Source organism: Balaenoptera acutorostrata, chromosome 13 (genome assembly GCF_949987535.1).
Source record: "Balaenoptera acutorostrata chromosome 13, mBalAcu1.1, whole genome shotgun sequence".
In the NCBI taxonomy this organism is placed as follows: Eukaryota; Metazoa; Chordata; class Mammalia; order Artiodactyla; family Balaenopteridae; genus Balaenoptera; species Balaenoptera acutorostrata.
In genome coordinates this window covers 79,482,927-79,499,432 of record NC_080076.1, presented here as the reverse complement: position 1 = coordinate 79,499,432, position 16,506 = coordinate 79,482,927, and the positions used below count along the sequence as shown (strand labels likewise).

General features: G+C 43.5%; 1 long non-coding RNA gene across 1 annotated transcript in view; it reads right to left on the bottom strand.

Annotated features, from left to right (window-relative positions):
- Positions 1–605: 605 nt before the first annotated feature.
- The window catches only part of LOC130704671 (uncharacterized), a 121,973-nt gene continuing 106,072 nt past the window's right edge, over positions 606–16,506 (bottom strand). The window contains exon 4 of the long non-coding RNA XR_009005126.1: positions 606–745. This is a non-coding gene — a long non-coding RNA (uncharacterized LOC130704671). The remainder of the gene's footprint in view (positions 746–16,506) is intronic.

Genomic DNA, 16,506 nt, shown 5'->3' with positions numbered 1-16,506 from the left:
AACTCCATCCTCAAATTCTAGTTCTGTTTTCCTCTCCTCCATTGATTGAAAGGGCTCTCATTCAGCACAGCTTGCTTCTCGCAGACTGTGTCCAGATCCACAGATTCCTGGCTTCGGTCTCAAAATCCTACTTCTTCCACTTAGTAGCTGGGTAACCCTGGGCAGGTCATCCGGCTGCCCCCTCCATCTCAACACACGGCCCCACCCGCCAGCCAGCTGCCCAAATCTGCAAAGCAATCTTGAAGCACCTGTCCCTCTATCTTCAGATCTAAGTCCTATCAACCCAACCTCCCAAACATTCCTCAAATCCATTCACTTCCCTCCATTCTCACTGCACTAGCTTCCACCGTCTCCATCCCTCTCTTGGATTTGGTCTGACTGCTTCCACTCTTGCCTCCTCCATTCTTTCTCCTCACTGCCACCGAGCAAGCCTTTTAAATATGCAAATGCATTCATCATGCCTCCACCTCCCTTCCAAAATCCTTCAGTGGCTCCCAATTGCTATAAAGTAATGGGCCAAAGCGGGGAACCATGTCAGCTCTACCGTCTGGGTTCCTACCAGCCTCATGGCCTTGGTCAGATGGCTTACCTTCTCTGTGCTTTGGTTTTGCAATCTGCACCCATGGCTCAGGGCTGTTGGCAAGATTAAATGAGTTAATGGGAGCTCCCTGGCGGTCCAGTGGTTAGGTCTCAGCGTTTGCACTGCCGTGACCCAGGTTCAATCTCTGGTCGGAGAATTAAGAGCCTGCAAGCCGCATGGTGTGGCAAAAAAAAAAAAAAAAAAAGATTAAATGAGTTAATAAATAAAAGTTACTTGGAAACGTGTCTAGTGAACAGTAAAGACTCAACAAATCCTACCTATTTTATCATCTTCACTGTCATTATTACTATGCTTATTATTTGAATAATAAGCCCTTAGCATAGGATACAGAGGTTGGCAAGATCTATTTCTTGCCTACCTATACAATTTTACCTCTGGTCTCACCCCTGACATTCTACACACCAGCCATTCTTAACTTCTTTGTTTTTTTAATTCAATATAGAGGCAACGATTTATGTATAAAGATGGTCACCGTAGTGATGTTTATAATAAAAAAAATTTTAAGGTAAATATCCATCAATTTAAAATGCTTAAGTAAAATTGTAGTATAATCAAGTATTTCAAAAACATTTTAAATTATGACTCTAATGAATATTTAATGACAGGAGAAAATGCTTATGATATGACAGCACGTGAAAAATGACTTAAAATTGTATCTACAGCATTATTGCAACCTGAAGGAAATAAATCAAAATGTTTACCAGTGGGGATTTCTGTACTGTTATACAGCGATTATAGGTGATATTTTTTTTTCTTCATACTTTGCCTATTTTCCAAATTTTATAGAGTCAGCATGTATGCCTTTCATATTAGGGAGAGGGAGAGAGAGAGAGAGAGAAACTTGCCTCCTTTCTTTTTTTGTTTCAAATGTAAATGTTCTGGTATTAAAAATTCACTCCCCAGCCCACACACGTACAATTGCCACCGTTTCCCACCCTCCCTCCCTGTCCATGAAAACAGTATTTCAATTCTGGTCTTAAATGATTGTACTGAAAACTTAAAGAAAACCCAGTTCCCCTCCACAGGCTAACGTAATTTGCTAGGCTCCTGTCTTGGGATAAAAGAAATCTTGAAATTAAAAACAAACAAACAACAACAACAAAAAACTACAGTCGGCTCCATTTTAGAATGAAATCCAAAACAGATGCAGTCGCAGAGGACAAATACATAATAAATTTTTTAAATGGAGGCAAACAAATCACTTTAATTCCAAGATTTTGGACTGCTGTCCCTATTCGTAGAAATTATCACCTGGTCAACACACTGCATCTCTCAGGAACCCAGATATCCCTTAATGTGTTTTTTGGCAATAGTGGGGGGATGTGGTGTATGTGTGTATATCTTTTTCTCCCGGGTCCACCAGATGTTCTGAGAAGCTTAGTCTGTGTCCCTGAGATGCAGAGTTGACCAGATGTCTGACATCGTGTTTTTTTTGGTTTTTTGGGTGTGTGTGTGTGTGTGTGTGTGTGTGTAACAGGCAGAGAAAGAGAGAAAAATAAAAGGGCAAAGTTCACTAACAATTTTTTTTCCTTTTCAAAGCAACTTTGATAACTCTCCGTTCCAATAAGTTATGGCTTCCTCCCAACCTGCTTCCTTGGTGGGAACAGTAGGTTCCCATGCCAACTGGAATGGGGAGAGGGGGAGGCCGTGAGAGCCATTTGATGGTTTGTCAAGATATGCACTCCAGCACCTCATTCTTCTAAGAATGTTTTTAAATGAAAAAGCTTTGCTGCTTAGACAAAAAGAGGAACAAATATTCTTGCAGAGAAGCAAAGAACCTCATTCTAAAGGATGCAGGATAACATTATTAATATATCATTATGAACCCTTAATGAATGAAAATATTATTCACATTTTCCTTTGATTTTATGCTTGGTTATGAAGCATTTCAAGAGGAGGGAATGAAAGAGACAAACACTGTGGCTGGCATTGTTACTTTGACGTTACAAATAACTGTATTTATGACGGTATTATACAGTTCATATATTTCCCTCTAATAGTGCCAATAAAAAGATGGTATTTTCCCAGCGTCTGCTCTCTGCTCATGTTTTATGTCTTACTTCCCTCAAGGGTCTGTGTGCTCTTAAGCAAAAGAGCTAATTTTTCACAGTGTTAGAGGGGAAGGGAAGTTGGCTTTCTGTCTTTCTACCACTCAACTGTTGTTTTCCTAGTAGCCCTCACAGGGCAAAATGTTCTTCTTTTCCTTTAAAAAGAAATGCTACACACATGTACATATTATAATAGCTCACATATTTTCAGAGTTCTTCCTACCTACCCAGGACCTGGGTTTTACACATTTCACTTCAACTGACCTTCAGGACAAGCTTCTGACCCAGGTACTCTGATTGTGCCCATTTTAGGGATGAAGAGACTGCAATTCTTGGCAAGTTCCCCGTAGACACTCAGTATGATCCAGGACTCAGATCCCTCAAAGTCAATGCTCCAGACAACACTCTTGTGCTTTTCTGTCCTTTTGTTTTTTTCTCACTGTTGAGGTGTTCATTGCTTATGATGGATAAATATTCTTTTTTAAAAAATAAATTTATTTATTATCATTATTTTTTTTTTGGCTGCATTGGGTCTTCGTTGCTGCACACGGGCTTTCTCTAGTTGCGGCGACTGGGGGCTACTCTTCATTGAGATGTGCAGGCTTCCCACTGCAGTGGCTTCTCTTATCGCGGAGCACGGGCTCTAGGCATAAAGGCTTCAGTTGTTGTGGCTCGCGGGCTCTAGGACGCAAGTTCAGTAGTTGGTGGCGCACAGGCTTAGTGGCTCCTCGGCATGTGGGATCTTCCTGGACCAGGGCTCGAACCTGTGTCCCCTGCATTGGCAGGCGGATTCTTAACCACTGCGCCACCAGGGAAGTCCCATGATGGATAAATATTCTAACTGATAGCAGAGAACTCAGTCTCACAGAGTACATATTCTTTTTAGATGGGATGAAAAGGCCAGCTAACTTTCATCAATAATACTTCTTGGTGTCTTCTCCCACAGGTCTAGCTGTGTGAGCTTGAATAAATAATTTAACCCACCTGAACATCAGTTTTCTTATAAGAGAGAAATATCATAGCTTAGTATCAACACAGAATATGAGCTTAAGAACTATGATACATTCACTTACATAATATTCACTAAGCCCTTCTTAGATGGCTGACAAGATATTAGATGCTGAGGGAACAGCAATGAAAAGAATATAGCCCCTGCTCTCTGGATGCATACAGTCTAGTGCGAGAGATAACTATGCAAACAGACCAATACCATTGCTTGTGATTAGTTAGTTCTTTGATGTAGTTACCGAATTGTTGTCTTTAAGTTTCTGACCAGCATCTGAAGCACTAACAAGCAAAATAATTTCAGAGTTACCCAGAAATATTTCATCACAAATACTCCCTTCTAAAACAAACAAAACAAAACAAACACTTGTAGAAATCCATAGGGCTTCTACCAGGCAATTTAACATATAAACTGTGGATATGTGAGTCAAACATAGTTTTAAACTATCATGGCAATGAACAAAGATTGTCATGTCAATAAATGACTACCCCTGGCGATTAATATCTTTTTTAAATAAATACATACCTGCACCAATCAGCAAAACTGAAATGTGAGAGAGCTCACTACACCACGCCAGCCAGTAAGAACAAAAAAAAAAGTATTTCTAAGTACTCAGCAAGACTGTACTCTTCAAGATATCCTCAGACCCTCTCTATCTTCAAGTCTCCATGATTCTATCAGGTACTTAAAACAGTTTCTCAGCCTGGGCACTATTAACATTCTGGCTAGATAATTCTTTATTCTGGGAGATTCCCTGTGCACTGTAGAATATTTAGAAGCATCTATGACCTATATCCACTAGATCCCAGCAGTAGAGACGATCACCTCCCCCCCGCCACACTGCATGATGACAACTAATAACGTCTCCAGACATTGCCAAATGTCCCCAGGGGAGAGGGTGCCCCAAATCACCCCCCAGTTGACAACCATTGGTCTAAGACTAAAAGCACCTCTATATTTTGGAGGAGTTAAGATCAACTTAGGATCTAGCCTAGTCTGGCCTGGTCCCTTCTAAGATACCTTTTCTTTCTTCAAGTCAGGGGTTAGGAAGGAAGCCATTAAATGTTTCATTCATTCATTCATTCACTTGCCTACTCACTCCCTCGTTCAGCATACATTGGCGGAGTGTAATGGCAATTTGCAGGCATGGCCCGGTACAAAACCACTAAGCACATTAAAGATGTCCAAACAAATACCATCCAGGACATGATCTGAACTATCAAAGCTCACCAGAACACTTGAGGTCTTACCTTGACCCTGGCACTATCTCTTGAGCCAGTAGTTTCCCTCTAGGACTCAATTTCATCACCTGTAAAATGGACTTGATGTGTGTGTCCCAAACATCAATCCTTTGGATGCTACCTTCAAAAGTTCTGCCATCCTCACCATGTGTATAATCATTTGCTTACTATATTTTTTCTTAAATCAATTCTTTTTATTTATTTACTCTCCCAAGGAAATTGCATATCACTATTACGTACATAAATCCAGTATCACATCCATAAATAAAAGGTAACCTTAAAAAAGAAATACAGGGAAAGCAAAACAAAGCTATTATATTCCAGCTACACACTGCTGTCAATGGGAGGTTCTCAGCATGATGCCTATTCCCTCCATATTACAAAGCGGAGGACAGGAGAATGGTGAGGAGATGTTAAAGGCATACCAGGACCAAACTGGAAATTTCTCTGTGCCAATGAGAATCAAAGGAGGCTTGCAAAGGGGGAAAGCTCTCACTATGTGATTCAGAATCACTTATTTTCATGTTCTTGGACCATCTTGAATCATTCATATCTGTCGGTGGCATGCATGCCACCTTTTGGGAAACACAAGATCAGCTGTGCCAGTCTAGTTCTTAATACCTTGTTTCACTGGCTTTACTGTGTGGCCTCATGTAAATGACTTAACTACTCTGAAGCTCAGTTTTCTCATCTATAGAATGGAAACACCATCGCTGCCCCTCAAAGCTGTTGTGAGCAGTTAATAACATATTTAACCTCGCTTTGATTTCCAAGGTTCTTCTTTAGATCTAACATCCTAGAAAAAAGCAATTCCCCCAATAATCTTTGTAGATGGCCTTTTGAGTCATGTTTAGGAGCTGGCATAGCAAAACAAAACAAAATAAAAAGTCTTTAGAGTTGTTCCCCCCCCATTCATGTTGAAACTTAACCCCCAATGTGATGGTATTAGGAGGTGGGGCTTTGGGGAGGTGATTAGGTCATGAGGGTGGAGCCCTCATGAATGGGATTAGTGCCCTTATAAAAGAAACCCCACAGAGCTGCCTGACCCTCCCACTACTTGACGACTCAGCGAGAAGATGGCCATCTATGAACTAGGAAGCAGGCCCTCACCAGACACCAAATCTGCCAGCACCTTGATCTCGGAATTCCCAGCCTCCAGAACTATGAGAAACAAATTTCTGTTGTTTAAGCGTCACCTAGTCTATGGTATTCTGTGATAGCAACCTGAATGAACTAAGACAAAAATTCACCACCTTTGGGCTAGATGTTCTTAGCCAATCCCTTAGGTTCTCTGAGCCTCAGTTTCCTTGACTATAAAATGGAAATCAGAAAGGCTTTCCTGCCTGCCTGCCCCTTGATAAAAATCACATGGAATAATGACAGCTCTTTGTAAATGGCCAGGTGAGTGATACACATATCGGTATTGATTTCCGAGCTCCTGGAGTTAAGTGCATCTTTTCATGTGTTGCACCCAGGCAGGTAGGGAAGAAACGCCTCGGGGCTGCCCCTGCTAAGGTGAGCAGCTACGAAAGAAGTATGTTGCAAGGAGGTGCAAATGTTTGGGGTAAAAAGTTCTGCAAGTAAACCAGAGGGGCCAAGATTAGTGCGGGGTTGGGGGGTGGAGAGGAGAGAAGAAATGGAAGAAAGTGTCAGGAGTGAGAAAGGGGTGACTTCGCAAATTTGCCCTCTGGCATCAGGATCCTTGGCGAGCTCAGCACTTTTGAGGTTCAAGTTTGTTTATTCTTGGCAAAACGCAACCGCCTGTTTCTAAGAGAAAAGTCTTTAAAAGGTTTATAAAATCTACTCAAAAGGCTTTCTGGACATCAAATAGCTCATAAAAAGGAACATTTTGATGAGTTAAGTGTAAATGAATCAGAAACATACGGATTCCATTTTGCCTAATCTGCCCGTGGATTTAGGAATGAAGGGGAAAACTGCTCCAAGCCAAATTCTTCAGGGGCTTTTAGACCCCTGAAACCTTTGAAAGCCATTGGCAACGTTAAGCACATCCCATACAGAACTCTGCTTTGTCCTCCTGAATTTTGGTCTCCAAGAAAGGCCCCCGCTGGAAGATTAATTCTGAGGGAGAAAGGGAAGGAAAGGAGTAAACACAGCCCATTTACTAAGTGCTCAGAACTCTGCACTTCACAGCTACCATGTGCTGATCCCCTCCAGGAAGGGAACATACTTTATGTCACCCGAGAGACAGGAGAGCACAGAGGATGGTGACACCAAGGAGACAGGGTGCTCATCCCAGCTCCACCAAGGGCCAGCTTTGTCTATCTGGCCAAGTTAAAGTAATGTGCCTAGGCCTCAGTTTCCCCATCTGTAAAATGGAGCTAAAAGGGGCATCTAGGTAGAATTGTGGCAAGGGTTAAATTTTTACTTTTTTTTTTTGGCCGCATTGCGCGGCTTGTGGGATCTTAGTTCCCTGACCAGGAATTGAACCCGGGCAGTGAAAGCACAATGCCCTAACCACTGGACCACCAGGGAATTCCTAAATTTTTAAATTATAAAACATCTCATCCAGTGCTTAGCACATAAATATTCGGTCAAGACTGGCCATCATTATGATATACAAACCTTGTAGAGTGGGCACTAATGTTATCCCCATTTTAAAGTCCAAGAAACTGAGTCCAAGAATGATTCACTCACCCCAGGCCCCAAATCCATTACAGTAGTAGACTCACGATTAAAACTTAGAGCCTTATGATTCCAAAACCAGAGGTCTTGTCACTCCACTCCACGACTTTCCCAAAAGAATCAAAAGTCTAGCAGAACCGGGATTTCCCTGTTGGCCCAGTGGTTAAGACTCTGCGCTTCCACTGCAGGGGGTGCGGGTTCGATCCCTGGTCGGGGAGCTAAGAGCCTGCATGCCGCTGGTGCGGCCAAAAAAAAAAAAAACACAAAAAAAACAAAACAAAACAAAGAGTCTAGTAGAACCAATCAAACTCCAGAGACCTGGAATTAATTTTCCAATAAGGTCTGTGCTGGGACCCTCACTCCAGCCTCATGCCGGTATCTAGAGGTGAGCTAAGATGGGCCTTCCTCCCAGACTTCTAAGGACTTTCCGGTGCCAAGACACTAGCCCTACACCCTCCATCAGAGGTGTTGAGAGATATCCCTGGCTCCAAAGTTTTGTTTTCTTGGTGTGACGGGTTAATGGAATTACAGGGAAGAAGCGGAAGATGAAAGGAGAGAGAGAAATTTGGAATCACGCTACATTTTCCATTCACTGTCTCTCAGACTGATGCTGTGTAATACGGCTGTAAAAATACATGAAGCAAAATCTAAAGTAGAAAAAAAAAAAAGTCTATGTAAATGGGCCAGGTGGATAATACTCGGCGTGTTGTACATGTTTCTGCACATGGTTTTATCAAAGGGGATAATTACAGCACACCGAAAATAGGATATATTGTTTCCATATGAGAGATAAAGAGGGAGTGTTATAAGTGATTAAAGGGACTTAAGGGTATAGAATGTTCTTGTAATGAGAAGAACTGCTCACGTCCTAGAATTAGAGTGTTTCTTAGCACGAATTGCAGAAGTCTTTCTAGTATTCTATAAAGGGAAGGCTTCTAAATTCTTTGTAAGTTTGGCCAAACTCAAAAAGTTTTGTCCAGGGATTATCTAGGCAGGTCTTTGCATCTGGCTGCTTCACCAATGGGCCCCACAGCAAAACAGCTGATGAGGTCAAGAAAGCCCAGAGCCTGATGACAAAAAGACGAACAACACAAAAATTGGGCAAGGACTTGAATAGACATTTTTCCAGAGAAGATATACAAATGGCCAATAAGCACATGAAAAGATGCTCAACGTTATTAGCCATTAGGGAAATGCAAACCAAAACCATAATAAGATACCACTTCACACCCACTAGGATGGTTGTAATTAAGAAAATAAAAAATAACAAGAGTTGGCGAAGACGTGGAGAAATTGGAATACTTGCACATTCCTGGTGGGAATGTAAAGTGGAGCAGTTACTCTGGGAAGCAGTGTGGCAGTTCCTCAAAAAGAGTCACCATATGACCCAACAATTCCACTCCTGGGTATATACCCAAAGGAATTGAAAACAGGTATTCAAACAAATACTTGCACACCAGTGTTCATCAAAGCAAAATTCACAGTAGCCAAAAGGTAGAAATAACCCAAGTGTCCATCAACAGTATAAGTGGGTAAACAGAAAGCAGTCTATCCATACACTGGACTCTTACCCAGCTATAAAAAGGAATGAAGTACTGACACATGCTACAACATGGGAGAACCTCAAAAACATTATACTAAGTGAAAGAAGCCGGACACAAAAGGTTACATATTGTATGACTCCATTTATATGAAATGTCCAGAATAGGCAAATCCATAGAGACAACAAACAAATTAGTTTTGTTTTTTAATTACCAAGGTAACACCTCTGATGGAGAGTGTAGGGCTAGTGTCTTGGCACCAGAAAGTCCTTAGAAGTCTGGGAGGAACGCCTATCTTAGCTCACCTCCAGACACCGGCATGAGGTAAATTAATTACCAAGGGCTGGAAGTGGGAGGAAGGGAGGGGGTCAGGGAGGAAAAACTGCTTAATGGGAATGGGATTTCTCTTTGGGGTGACAAAAATGTTTTGGAACTAGATAGGGGTGGTGTCTGCACAACATTGTGAATATGTACACTTTAAAATGGTTAACTTTAGGGGACTTCCTTGGCGGTCCAGTGGTTAAGACTCGGGCTTCCACGGCAGGGCGCATGGGTTCCATCCCTGGTAGGGGAACTAAGATCCCACATGCCACGTGGTGCAGCCAAAAAATTAAAAAATAAGATAAAATGGTGAAGTCAAATCAATATGCTCTACACCTTAAACTTATATAGTGCTGTATGTCAATTATATCTCAATTAAACTAGGAAAAATTTTTAATGGTTAATTTTTTTATAGTAAACAATTTTTATTACTCTTTAATTTCTTTATACATGTAGCTCTAGATGTATCATGTTTGAAGTGTGATATCAAGTTTTTTTTTTGGTTTTTTTTTTTTTTGGCTGCGTGGGGTCTTCGTTGCTGCGCACGGGCTTTCTCTAGTTGCGGCGAGCGGGGGCTACTCTTCGTTGCTGCGAGTGCTTCTTATTGTGGTGGCTTCTCTTGTTGCAGAGCACCGGCTCTAGGTGCGCGGGCTTCAGTAGTTGTGGCACACGGGCTTAGTTGCTCTGTGGCATGTGGGATCTTCCCGGACCAGGGCTCCAACCCATGTCCCCTGCACTGACAAGCGTATTCTTAACCACTGCACCACCACGGAAGTCCCTTAATGGTTAATTTTATGTTATGTGAATTTCACCCCAATATAAATGAATAAACAAATAAAAATAAAGGCTGGAGCCCAAGTTCCTTCCCTCCACCTGCCAAGACCTTGCATTAAAAGATCTTGGCCTCCAGCTCAATGCCAGTAACTCTAGTCTCCCTAGAGTTGGCCTCCCTCGAACTATAATTCCTCTCTTGGAACTAAGCTGGATGGGCCCCAATGGTAAGTAACCAAACTGGCTTGCTTCTCAGAAGGGTTTTAATATGATACGGCTGGCCAAGACATGGATTTTTGCAAACTTTTTTTTCTTAAATCTTTCCCTTTGTTATCCTCTAGAAAAATAATTCTAGCAGATATAGAGGGAGCTGGCCATTCAGAGCTTTGTCAGTCTCTGTTGCTGAGCAGCCTGTCTTGATTGGCAAGGAAATTAGCATCCATTAAGAATCGTGTGTCCGGGCTTCCCTGGTGGCGCAGTGGTTGAGAATCTGCCTGCTAATGCAGGGAACACGGGTTCGAGCCCTGGTCTGGGAAGATCCCACATGCCGCGGAGCAACTGGGCCCGTGAGCCACAACTACTGAGCCTGCGCGTCTGGAGCTTGTGCTCCACAACGAGAGAGGCCGCGATAGTGAGAGGCCCGCGCACCGCGATGAAGAGTGGCCCCCGCTTGCCACAACTGGAGAAAGCCCTCGCACAGAAACGAAGACCCAACACAGCCAAAAATAAATAAATAAATTAATTAATTAAAAAAAAAAAAAAAAAAAAAAAAGAATCGTGTGTCCTTATAACTTGGAGGTGACCTGCCTCGATGTTATTATAGTAATAGCTATAGATTCAAATCTTTCTTTGCCCCTTACTCACTCTGAGCATCTGGGCAAGACATTACCTCAGTTTCCTCATCTGTAAAATGGGCATAACTATACCTCAGGATGTTGTCATATGTTGTTAACATAGCATTCATATTGGAGTTGCTCAAATAATAATATTCCTTTCCCTTTCCACTATCCTAGCCTGGTCTGAGAGGTTTAAAATGGAGATAATGAAGGAATTTCCTGGAGGTCTAGTGGTTAGGATTCCACACTTTCACTGCTGAGGGCCTGGGTTCGACCCCTGGTCAGGGAACTGAGATCCCAAAAGCCACACAGCACGGCCAAAAAAATTAATTAATTAAACAAAATAAAATAAAATGGGGATAATGATGCCCAAAAGGGAATAAAACAGATGTGAAAGGGCACTGAAGGTGTGGCATTAGCTTACTGATGGTGTACCATCCCAGTAGATCTGGAAATGGATAGGATCTCCCCGTCACTACACACATGAGAAAACTGCAGCACAGAGAGGTTGAGAAACTTGACAGATATCACACAGCAAATCACCCACAGAGCAAGAATTACAACTCGGGTGTCTGAAGTTCCTAAGCTGCTCACTAGGCAGTGGTGTATGATCCATGGATGAGGATTCAGGTGCCTCCCTCCAACTGGGTATCTACCAACTCCTGCATGACCTTGGGCACTGCATGCTCAGTGGTATAGGCCCACACTGGGTCACTTGCAAGGTCAGAAAGACTATGCTGGCAGAATAGAGAAAATCTTGCAGCTGAAAGTCACCAGTTTCCTACATGTCTCTGGTAAGCAAGAAAAGGAGAATTCTTTAAAAATAATTCTTTCTTGAATATATATTTCCCAGAATTTGTTCATTCAACAAATATTTATTGATTTCTTATTATGGGCCAAGTTCTGTTCCAGAAGCCAAGAACACAAGGTCCCTGTGCACAGAAAGCTTACATTCAAGTGGAAAAGACAGAAACTAACAAGTCAGAGAAAAACCAAGAGAATTTCAGATTTATAAGCACTATGAAGTCACTAACATGGAGAAATGCAATAAAATGTGCAGGGCATGCTAATTTTAATTAAGTGAGCAGGGATGTTCTCTCTGAGGAAGGGATATTTGAGTTGAGACTGGAATAAATTGAAGGAGCTGGCAATGATCTGAGGAAAGAGTATTCCAGAGTGAACAGCACGTGCAAAGAGCCTGAGAGGTAGGAACAAATCTGACATGTTTAAGAAACGGAGATGCTCTGTGGCGAGGGTGAGGCAGGCTGGGGGTGAGGGCGACAAAGACAGGAGATGAAAGCAGCGAGGGGGAGGTCTGACGCCAAACCGTGCAGAGCCTCGCTGAACTTGAATTACATAAGAAACAATCTCACCATAAGCAACTTAACAATGCCGATAACATAAAAGATTTAAAGAGATCATGGTCACCCGTTATCGCAACGTCTAGAGAAAATTGACCAGTGATATTCTGGTGCATGTCTTTTCAAACATTTTATTTCATATCCTATCATATAAATATATAAATATATAGGGGACTTCCCTGGAGGTCCAGTGGTTAAGACTCTGAGCTTCCACTGCAGGGGGCAAGGGTTCGATCCCTGGTTGGGGAACTAAGATCCCACATGCCACTCGGCACGGCCAAAAAAAAATTTTTATTTTTATATATATATATATTTACAAGAGTAGGATCATATAATACATCCATGAAACTAGCTTTCCAATTTATTTTTATTGTGTGTTTATTACTTAATACATCATAAACATCTTTCCATGCCAGTTCACTTAGATATCACACCGAGTTCACTTGGACGCAGTGTCTGGGACATAGTAGGCACTCAACAAATATTTGTAGAAGGAAAGAATGAAAGAAAGAAGGAAGGAAAGAAGGAGGAAGGGAACGAGAGAAAGGGGAGGAGATAATTTTTAACAGCTGCTTCCTCTTCCAGCGCATGATTATAAGTTAATTTCATAACCCATCTCCTACTGTTGACGTTTAGGATGTTTCCACGTTTTCACCGCCATCGACAATGCTACTGTGACATCGTCACCTCTGTCCTCACACCTCAGGATAATCTCCCAGAAGTGGAATTTCTGGGACAAACGGTGTATGTGTTTTTAAAGAATGTGCCCTCCAGAAAGATTTGTCAGTGTGCCCTTCCATTGGCAGTGTCTGAGGATGCTGGGTTTCCCTCACTGTATAAAATGCCGCTTACGAAAGAAAAAAACAAAGCAGCGGCATCCAGGATGAGTTTACTGAGTGCCGCTGGATTTCTGAAAGGTCATCTTGTTTCACTCCGCCATGTAGGCATCTTTTCCCACCTAGAAGATGGGGAATTTGCTCTTCTGATTCCCCCTCCTCCCTGGGACATTTCCAACGTGAACCATCTCAGACTTTGAGAAATGAGGCCAGTTGACTGGGGAAACTCTTTTCCATTTCTGGGTTTGGTGTTACTAAAAGACCTGCCCCAGATCAGATGCTTCCTTCCCTCTGCAAAATTAAGAGGTGCAAAAAGATTCCCAGTGCTGACTGCCAGGCCCTTTCATAAGTCACTGGTTTTAATATTGGCTTGGCAGCTTCAATAATGATTTCTTCTTTTAAAGCATGGGACTTGGAGGCAAACTGAAGAATGTGGCCATGAACTTAGCCATGAACCTCATGAACTTAGCTTGGCTATGAACCCATCTATGAACCTGGCCATGAACCTGGCCATGAACCCAGCTATGAACCTGGCCATGAACCTCGTCTGAGCTATGATTGTTCACAACACTTCACACATCCCTACCATCTTTTAACCAAGACCCCTTTCCATGGCCATTACTTTGGTCTCTCCATCCTCCTGCAAGGAAAACTTCAAAGTTCCCAAATTGTAGAGGAAAGAAAACTGAAGGCGAGGCTTGCCCCATCTACAAATACTCTGGGGTTTGATATGACTAATCAAGATGGAGTCTTGATTATCTTTCCAAGAAAGATTTCCTTTAAAATCTTTCCATATAGGAGAAATACTATCTTTTCCAGTTTAGAAATGAGGAAACGGAGGCCCAGAATGGAATGATGTCTTTGACCCTGGTCACACCATGGTCAGCGGCAGACTCTGAACCGGAGTCCGTACCTCTGGTTGTCTGGTCCGTGTCCTATGAAAGCATCTGCTCTCCTGTGTGCTTCAAATGCTCTCTTCAACACGACCCTTCCTCTTTATTCCTTTTATTCTTTTTTTTTTTTTTTTTTTTTTCGGTCACGCTGTACAGCTTGTGGGATCTTAGCTTCCCAACCAGGGATCAAACCCAGGTCCTCGGCAGTGAAAGTGCGGAGTCCTAACCACTGGACCACCAGGGAAGTCCCAACCCTTCCTCTTTAGCATCAAGGAGTCGGGAAAGCAGAGAGCCAACACAGGAATTTGCTGTGGACGAGCTGGAAAAGCTAGACCTAGACGGAGAAAATGGAAGCAAAACTATATTCTGCCATTTCACCAACCCAAGAACTGTCCAGAAGTAGCACTAGTCTAGACGTAGCACTTTTCCTTTGCTTTTTGAATTTTTTTTCAAGGTCGCTTCCCCACATCTGCCACAGACCCAGCAGGAAGGTGTGATGGGTGGGGAGTGGTCCATCCCAGCTCAGGAGGCTTCTCCATGCTCCCCATCCCCTGCACTGCTCTGAGATGCCAGCTGCATCGTGAGTCTAGCGGACCTGGGAGATCTGGCACGGGAAGGAAGCAAAGCTCTGTTTGGGGAAAGAAAACCCTGTTTTCTATGGGGAAAGGATGGGGACTTCTAAATCGTAAGCCTTATCTACAGGCATCTGTGGGATGCTGGAGGGGTGTCGGGGTGGAAGGGACACAGTGCCGTGGCGAAATGCTTCCAACGAGGACCCGTAGACATGCCTAAACACTCAGAATAAATAAATAAGAGCAAACCCCTCCCTCCTGCACTAGGGGGAAAAAAAGGAAAGGAAAGAAAAGTAAGGGAGGGTTTATAAAGGCAGCCCTTCAGACCCTACAGCCCACTAGTCTCAGCTATTTTCCTGCCGTGGGTTGGCCTTGTCCCCCATTCATTGGCTTCCCTGCCCTTGTATTTACCTGCTGTTTATTATCTATACCTGAAAGGCCAGGAGCGGACCAGAACTTGGCCTTTGTTACCAGATGCACATGAAACAAACTGTTAGTGCTGGAGAGGCTGGGCTGCCTTTTCACCCAGCTCTTCCTTCCCAGCCCCCCATTCCTTGCCTCACCCTCTGTGCAGCCAGCCAGCCAACAGGAAACTGCACACTCCAAGAATCAAGCAAAACCCACTTGTGGTCCACATAACAGAGAACCAACCTCATCCGGCTGAGCCCCTCTTTACCTTGACCCAAGGAAGGGGTGAGTGTTCAGTGAAATTGTCAGAAAATGCCTGAGGAGTCTTTGGAAGTATTCACTATCTTCCTTAAGAGATCTGTTGTATCCTGTGTCTCCAGATTCAGGGACCTTGATGGCTACAGGAAGTATGATCTGGCCAGGTGCCGTGACTTTGATGTTAGTCTCGCTTTACAGATGAAGAAACTGAGGTTTAGGGAAATGAAGTAACTTACCCAAATTTCACAGCAAACAAGTAGCAGAGCCAGAATTGCAAACCAGGTACTTCTGGGCTAGAGCCTGTGTTCTAGAGCCACGTGACGCAATATGGTAGCCATCAGCCATGTGTGGTTACTGAACTTGCCCAGGCACACAGTTCCTAAGTGGTGACAGCAGGATTGGAACCCAGAAAGTCTAGCTCCTGGCCACGCCTTCTTAACCTTTGTGCTACCTGCCGCCAGTGAGCCCTACCAGAGTTACTGCTGAAGCTCTTCTAAACTCTCGTGCTCTTAGACAAGATGCAGTGGAAAGAGTTGGGTTCTAGCCCCAGCCCCACCTCTTCCCAGCCAGACAAGGCACTGCCCCTCCTGGACCACAGACTCTCCACCCATTAAATGAGAATATCAATAACATCAGGGTTTTACAACCAGCTCTGCAACATCCTAGAATCCAGAGAGGGAGAGGGAGGCTTCCGACCCCTACTTCATCCAGGGCCTCTCCTGGTGGGTCTGTTTTAGAAACTGTGCTACTGATCTTGTTTGCTGGGGAAAAAACGATGTTTGAAAACCACTAAGTCTTCGAGTTTCTAGTGCCTGCACAGTGAGTGGAGAAGAGAGGGAGAAGGTGGGTGTTTGGAGATGGAGCCAAAAGGGAGGAGGCTCCAACCTGTTTCTGGGTCATCCATCCAAGTCAAACACCAAGTGAGGCCATGGGAAGATGGGAGCCTGGCTCAACTGGGGTAGCGGCGGGGAAGACGATGGCATCAGGACAGAGGGGCCAGAAGGTCCTGCGGGCAGAGCCAACAGAGCAGAAACCAGAACTGTGTAGTGTGCTGTGAGTCAACTCACTGCATCCTCAGCCCTCAACTAGCCAGCCCTTCTTCCGTGCCTGCCATCCCATTTTACAGATGATAATACTGAGCCCCAGAGAAGACACATGACCTCCCAAGGT